This window comes from Lagenorhynchus albirostris, chromosome 2, assembly GCF_949774975.1.
Source record: "Lagenorhynchus albirostris chromosome 2, mLagAlb1.1, whole genome shotgun sequence".
NCBI classification, from domain to species: domain Eukaryota; kingdom Metazoa; phylum Chordata; class Mammalia; order Artiodactyla; family Delphinidae; genus Lagenorhynchus; species Lagenorhynchus albirostris.
The window spans coordinates 88,513,974-88,522,559 of record NC_083096.1 but is presented as its reverse complement, the minus strand read 5'-3'; positions in this window follow the sequence as shown (position 1 = coordinate 88,522,559).

Genomic DNA, 8,586 nt, shown 5'->3' with positions numbered 1-8,586 from the left:
TTTTTAGTGCTGAATAATATTCCATTATCTGGATGTACCACAGTTTATTTATCCATTCATCTACTGAAATTCATCTTGGTTTGCTTCCGTGTTTTGACAAATCTGAATAATGCTACCATAAAAATCCTTGTGTAGGTTATTATGTAGACATAAGTTTTGCAACTCATCTGGGTAAACACCAAGGAACACAACAGCTGGATCCTAGGGTAAAAGTATGTTTAGTTTTATAAGAAACTGCCAAACTGCATTTCAAAGGGACTGGACCATTTTACATTCCCACCAGCAATGAATGAGAATTTCTGTTGCTCTACATCCTTGCCAGCATTTGGTGTTGTCTGTGTTTTAGATTTTGGCCATTCTACTAGGTATGTAGTGGTACCTCACTGTTGCTTTAATTTGCATTTCCCTGATGACATATGATGTAGAGCATATTTTCATATACTTATTTGAAAATCTGCATATTTTCTTTGGTGAGGTGTTTTTGTCCATTTTTAATCTCGTTCTTACTGCTGAGTTTTGAGTTCTTTGTATATTTTTGTTAATAGTTCTTTATCAGAATAGTTCTTTCTCCCAGTCTGTGGTTTGTCTTCTCATTCTCTTGACGGTGTCTTTTGCAGAGCAGAACCTTTTCAATTTAACAAGTCCAGCTTATGAATTATTTCTTTCATGGATTGTGCCTTTGCTATTGCATCTAAAAAGCCATCTACCACACCGAATGTCATCTAGATTTCCTCCTATATTATCTTCTGGAAGTTTTATAATTTTGCATTTTACATTTAGGTCTATGAGCCACTTTGAGTTAATTTTTGTGAAGGGTATATGATCTATGTTTAGATTTACTTTTTGCATGTGGGTGTCCAAGTTGTTCTAGTACCATTTGTTGAAAAGACTGTCATCTATTGTATTGCGTTTGCTCCTTTGTCAAAGATCAGTTGACTATATTTATGTAGGTCTTTTTCTGGTCTCTCTATCCTGTTCCATTGATCTATTCATCTGCTCTTTTGCTAATACCATGCTGTCTCAATTACTGTAGCTTTACAGTAAGTTAGGTAGTATGTCTTCCAACTTTGCTCTTCTCTTTCAATGTCGTGTTGTCTATTCTGGGTTTTTGGATTTCCATATAAACTTTAGAATTAGAATGCTGACAAAAAAACTTGCTGGGATTTTGATTGGGATTATGTTGAATCTATAGTCCTAAGTAGGAAGAACTGATATCTTGACAATACTGAGTCTTCCTATTCATGAACATGAAATATCTTTCCACTAATTTAGTTCTTTTTTTTAATTTCTTTCATCAGAGTTTTTGTAGTTTTCCTCACATAAATCTTGTATATATTTTGTTAGATTTACTCTCAAGTATTTAATATTTTTAAGGTGCTAATGTAAATGATATTATGTTTTTAATTTCAAATTCTGTTTATTACTAATATATAGGAAAGCAATTGAATTTTGTATATTGACCTTGTATCTTGCAACCTTGCTATAATTGTATATTAATTCCAGGAGCTTTTTGTTGATTCTTTGGAATATTTTACATAGATAATCATTCATCTTCAAAAATTGACAGTTTTATTTCTTCCTTCCCAATCTGTATACCTTTTATTTCCTTTTGTCTTATTGCATTATCTAGGACTTCCAGTACAATGTGGAAAAGGAATAATGAGAGGGGGCATCCTTGTCCTCTTTAATTATTAAAATTATAATTCTAATGATTCCATTTTATATCCTTTGTTAGCTCATTAGCTGTAACTCTTTGTTTTATTATTTTATAACAAAGGTTTGCAATATACAGTCTACCTTCAAATAATATACCATTTAACACATAGTATAAGGACCTTAAAACAATATATATCCATTTAACCCCTTCCCAGACTTTGTGCTATTGTCATACATTTTACTTCTACGTATGTCATGAACCTTTCAATACATTGTTATTATTTTTGCTTTCCAAAGTCAATTATTTTAAAGAGTTTTTTAATAATAAAAAAGTCTTTTATATTTACTTACATATTTACCATTTCTAGTGCTCATTGTTCCTATGATTTCCATCTCATATCATTCTCCTTCTCCCTGTAGAAATCTCTTTAACATTTCTGTGCGGGTCTGCTGGTGATGAATTCCTTCAGTCTTTGTATGCCTGGAAAAGCTATCATGGGCAAAAGTTATTTCTGAAAAATTTTTTCACTGGGTTTTGACAGATTTTCTTTTCTTTCCACATTATGAAGATGTTGCTCTATGGTCTTGTGTCTCACACTGTTCCTGACATGATGTCTTCTTTCATTCTTTGTTCCTCAATATGTAATGTGTCTTCTTTTTTTCCCTTTCTGGTAGCTTTTAAGATTTTATCTGTATCTCTGGTTTTGAGAAATTTGTCTCTTGGTGTAATTATTCATGGTTTTTATGCATGGGATCCATTAAGCTTCTTGGGCCTATGGCGTTATAGTAGACGTCAAATTTGGAAATTTTCAACCATTACTTCTTCAAACATTTTCACTGTTCATTCCTCTTTCCTCTCTCCTTCAGGGTCTCTACTTACATGTACATTGGGCTGCCTGAGGTTTTACCACAGCTTACTGATGTTCTTAGATTTTTTTAAAATTCATTTCTCTCAGTTTCATTTGGCATCATTTCTATTGCTAAGCCTTCAGATTTACTAATCTTTTATACTGCAGTGTCTAATCTGTTAATCTTATCCAGTGTATTTTTCATATCAGATATTGTTATTTCCTCACTAGAATTCTGTTTGGGCCTTTTTAATATTTTCCACATCTCTACTTAACATGCTCAATCTTCGCCTTCTTGAACATATAGAATATATTATAACTATTATTTTAAACTTTGTCTACTAATTCTATCATATGTGTTATTTCTGGGTCTGTTTCTTTTGACTGTATACCTCATTACTGGTCATGTTCCTGTTTCTTTACATACTAGGTAATATTTTGATTGTATACCAGGCCTTGTTAATTTTACCTTGTTAGTGCTAGATATTTTTGTCCTCCTTGAGTTTTGTTCTGGAGCACAGTTAAGTTACTTGGAAACAGTTTTATCCTCTCCAGGCTTGCTTTTAAACTTTGTTCAGTAAGACCAGAGATGCTTTTAGTCTAGGACTAATTTTGTCCTATGCCGAGGCAGTATCTTTATAAGAATTCTAACCAAAACCCCATTAATTTGAAGATTTCCTCTCTGGCTAGAAGAAACATGAACTATTCAGGTCCTGTCCCCTCTCCTTTTGGGTGGTTTTCTCCAGATTTAGGCAGTTTCCTCATATGCATGTGCTGACCAATATTCAGCCAAAGACTAGAGGGAGACCCTCTGCAGATCTCCAGCACTTTCTCTCTGTGAAGCTCTCTCCTGTTCTGTGCTCTCTTCTGCAGACTCTAGCCACCTTGCCCTCCCTAGGCTCCCACCTCTGTCTCCTCAATCACCATGCTCTGCCTGGGTTTCTCCTCCCTGCTTTGCAACACAGACACTCTCCCAGAAATAAGCTGGGAGTAATTGTGGGGCTAACTTCATTTGTTTTCAGTGTTCAAATATAGTTGTTTCATATATTTTGTTCAGTTTATTACTTATTTCTGGCAGAAAACTAAATCTGATTCCTTTTACTTCATCTTGCCTGTAATTAAAAGTCTAACATGTATTTTTTTTTTGTATGGGTTGTGGGGTGGGGGGAAGTGTAAAAAATGCTGTCTTTGAAGACACATGAATAATGAAAATTCCATCCATTGCAGAGTTCAGTCATGCAAAGGTCAACCAGCTTTAGAAAATCACTTCTTTAACAGAATGCTCCCAAGTTGCCTTTGTAAAGGCACTCAGTAACTTGTATAAAGATTGAGAACTTAAATTCAAGTAGCGTAAATAATCATTCAGATCATGTACAGGAGACAATGGGAAATCAATGTCAGCCCTAACAAACTGCCCAGAACAGCTTCACCATGAGGAGATACCATGAGCAGAGAAACAACTCTCAGATGCCAGTTAGCCCTGAAAAATAATCAATTATTCTTCCTTGGAGACCTAGCCATAAGTACTGGGGCGGTAGTTCCTACCTCCCCTATGGGCAGTGATGTGCTCAGAGAGCCAGCCATTGGCCTTGGAATGGGAGAGGGATGCACCAGCTTGGCTTATTCTACAGGCCTCTGAACACAATCAGAGCAAATCCTCCTTAGTGACAGAGTTATATCCTCATCAGAAATGAGGAACTTTGGGGATACAGTAACCCTCTTCTAGGACTTCATGGTATTTAGTAGCTGAGTAAATGTAGCTTCCAAAGATTCCATATGCAAGTGCCAGTCATACCTAGTAAGTTAGAGGAGAATCTGAGGTGTCAGACAAGGTACAACTCTGCATTTATGCTGCAGCTCTGGCAACCTGTTTATTAAGGAGCTTGCTTAAAAAATAGTTTCTATTTGCACTTGAAAGAGCAATCTAGCATAATGCATAATGTACACATTTAATGTATAAATTTACCAGCTTTGGACTTGAACAGTCCTGGGTTCAAATCCCACCTCTGCCACAAATGAATGGCCCTGGATAAGACTCTTAACTTCTCTGATGATCAGTTTCATCCACTTGTAAAATGTTAATATTCCCTATTGCAGCATTTTGTTGCGAGAAGTGTATAGGTAAGATTCCTGGTGTATAATATTCATTCAGTAAATATGGCTATAATTACAGTTATGGTAGCTATCTGGGGATGAAACAGGAAGAAAATAGGAAGGTGGGACCTCTTCATACTAGTCAAGATGAAAACATGCCATGCTGTAAGTAGAAGTCCATCCAAGCTTAGGGAAAAAAAAAACTAAAAACTAAGAAAATCTCATTTGTACTCCCCAGACTCTAAATTGTCAGAATTATCTCAAGTGAGGATGATTTTTCTTGGCCCTGACTGACAGTCCTTTAGAGGCTACCTTTTCCAGAGACTCAGTCTTTCTTATGACAGTGCCCAACACATGAGACCCTGGGAGCCACTCAGGGCTGAGCACTGCCTGTCCACTGTGCATCAGGAAGGCCCTGATATGAAAGGCAATAGCACGCTCCTTCCTCCAGAGACCTTGGCTCTAGCTCAAGGGTAAAGGTGGTGGAGCTGATAGCAGACCTGGCAAAGGAGCTGCTGGGGTCTGCGGGAACAGGGCCACCTCACAGAGGCCTGTCACCAGGCCAGCAAGGTGTCCCAGCAGCTGAAACCTGATCCCTTCCCTCTCACACCGGTGTGGTTTTGGGTGGCCCCGTTTACCTGAACTGCTCTGTAGAGGAGGATCAATCTGCATTTGCATTTTTCAGAGACTGGGAGCCTACTCCTGCTTTAAAACAGCAAACTTTCCTCTAAACCAGGACACTACATCTCAAGATGGAGACAAATGAACTATGCTTGAAATTCTTCCTGGGACCCTCCAGACCATCCCGCAAAAGGACAGTTACTGGTTAACTTATAAAGTGTGTAAAATATTTCATTTCTGTACATGGAGAACACAGGTTTTTCCCTCTGCTGAGACCTTATATTTAGTGCGGATCATTAAAGTCAGCAGGGCTAGATGCCCAAGTTCCTCGCCACACTTCCATGCACTGATTTCCACTCCTTTCCCTTCTTTGTTGCTTCTACTGGCTCCTCAGTCATCTTTCTCCCTCTTCTCTCTTTTTTTCCTCTTCAGTTTTTTTTTTTTAGTTGTAGTGAAATACACTTAACATAAAATTTACCATCTTAAGTGCATTACCATTTTCAAGTGCGCAGGTCAACGGTGTTAAATACATTCACGTAGCTGTGCAACCACGACCACCATCCAACTCCAGAACTCTTCATCTGGTAAAACAGGAACTCTATACCCATTAAAAAACAACTCCCAATTCCCTCTCCCGCCAGCCCCTGGCAGCCACCATTACACTTTCTGTCTCTATGAATTCGACGGCTCTAGGTACATCATCTCTCCCCCTTCTCTTTAAGTCATACCCATACTCTTTCCTTTTTACTTATAAACCCAGCCCAGTCCCCATTCTCTCCTCCTAAAAACAGAATTTTCTTAAATCTCTTCTCTTGACTAGGCTACTTCAAATTCAATGGTTGCCTGCAGCCCTTAAAGGATTTTTTAAACTTGTAAACAAATAATCAGATAGTTTAAGAATAATGCCCCGAAGTACAGCAGTGTGTATTATAAAAATAAAATGTCCTCTCTTGTCCCTCATCCAAACCCAAATTTCCACATGTCTTTGCTAACCATTGTTAACAGTTTGCTGTATATTTGTCTAGAATTGTTCTCTGCTTCCATGACATTTAAAGTACAGCATACTGGTTAATAGTAGACACTCTGGGGCCAGGATGCCTGGGTTTGAATACTGACTTCGCTACTTAGCTGGGTGACCTTGAGCAAGTTACTTAATTTCTCCATACTTTGATTTCTTCATATAAAACTGAGCTAATATTAGTATCCACTTTATAGGATTGTTCTGAAGATTAAGTTAATAAATGTAGAGTACTTTGAATAATGCCTTGTGTATAATAAGCATTTTTATTATTGTTATTATGCATGTGTTTTTATCTTGGTTACGCAAATGGGAGTATACCATGCATATTGTTCTGCAAGCTTATTTCACCTAATGAACACACCAAGGGTAACTTTCAATGTTAATGCACCCTCATTCATTGTAATGACAGCACACCGTTCCACACTATGGTTATAAGAGTTGGACTGGTTTTTAAATCCAGGGTACAAGAAGCTATAGAGTACGTGATAGCATGCCACAGAATATGTCCCAGGATGACAGTCTTGGGGTGTGGGGGATGACACATCAGAACTGGAGTTTGCTTTTGTCAGTGCTGAGCTCCTCAAGGGCAGGACTGATTTCCTTCTATGCTCAGAGAGCTGGTGATTGCACCGTCTCACTCATAGAGGTTTGTCCTTCACAGCTGCTATTCTTTTTTTTTTTTAATATTTATTTATTTATTTTATTATTTTTTTAATAAATGTATTTATTTATTTTGGGGCTGTGTTGGGTCTTCGTTGCTGCGTGCGGGCTTTCTCTAGTTGCGGCGAGCGGGGGCTACTCTTCATTGCGGTGCACGGGCTTCTCATTGTCGTGGCTTCTCTTGTTGCAGAGCATGGGTTCTAGGCGCGCGGGCTTCAGTAGTTGTGGCACGTGGGCTCAGTAGTTGTGGCTTTCAGGTCTAGAGTGCAGGCTCAGTAGTTGTGGCGCACGGGCTTAGTTGCTCCGCGGCATGTGGGATCTTCCCAGGCCAGGGCTCGAACCTGTGTCCCTTGCATTGGCAGGCAGATTCTTAACCACTGCACCACCAGGGAAGCCCACAGTTGCTATTCTTATTGATCAAATCTTACAAGCGTGCCTCTCTAAACATGGTTTTCCAGCAGACCCTTGGAAAGGAAGTCATCTCCTTCCTGCCCCTTCCCATGACCTGGAGTGCAAAGGACTGAGCCCTCAGGGAAACACTATGTGTAACCTGGCAGGAAAGGAGCCTCTGAGAGCACATGAGTGATGTGAGGATAAAATAAATAAATTTTATTGTGAGTGTGTGTGCATGTGTGTGTGTGTGTGTGTGACCTCGATGCCATGACTTGTTGCCTTCCTCTCCACCCCTGTTGACTCTCCCATGACTTTCTGCTCATCTTATGTCGGGGAACCAGAATATAAAGACAATGAATAGTCAAGACTTATATCTAGAATGAAAGTACAACATAGCTGTCAGGAAACCAAGAGGCATGAAAGTTAGAGAAACACCCTGCTCACAGGAAATTAGTAAAATGTCCCACTCTAAGGACCACATTTGGGAGCCTGGCTCAGCTACGTATCAGCTTCATGATTTAACCTCTCTATGCCACGGCTTCCTCATTTGTTAAAGTGGCAAAGACAATAATATCTATTCTATAGAGTCACTTTGAGGATTAAATGAATTACATTCCCAAAGTACCCCCACCAGGGTAAGCTCTGAATGTCAACTATTATTATCATTGTATCTAAATGTATTCTACTACCCCCATCTCTAAACCCCAGTTTCCTTTTGTGTCATCTCCTTAGGCTTCATCTGTTTAAAGAGAAATCACAGAAAAACTATCACAGAGGTTTAGCAGAAGAAATAATTTATCATTTTAGAAATATTTCCCAAAGAGGGGGTCAGAGCCATTTCAAGGACCATCTGATTAGATCCCGTAAAGCAGTAGGCACAGAAATCCCTCCAGACTTTTTAAATCAGATGGGCATTTATTCAACACATTCCTGTACAAAATTAAGCTAACACAGCAAAAGGACCCAGCACTGCAGGAACTTACACACCTAAAATGGTCATCGGAGGCAGGGCAAACGTTCAGGTGAGTGGAAAGTGTTTGATGTTCCTTGCTTTACTGAAAGTCATTATTCACAGATTCACGGAGGCCTCATGCTAATGAGAGCTGATAACTCCTGCTCATGATCTGCTTCCTGTTTTCTAGGCTTTACAGCATGGGACTGACTAGAATTTTATTCTCCAGACCAATGTGTCCTATGGGGTATCTCCAAAAGAGGAGCATCAAAGGGGAATAAAAAAGATGCTGGCTGTTGAGCTCTAGAAATCCAGCTGCCTTCTCCCAGCTTCTGGACACA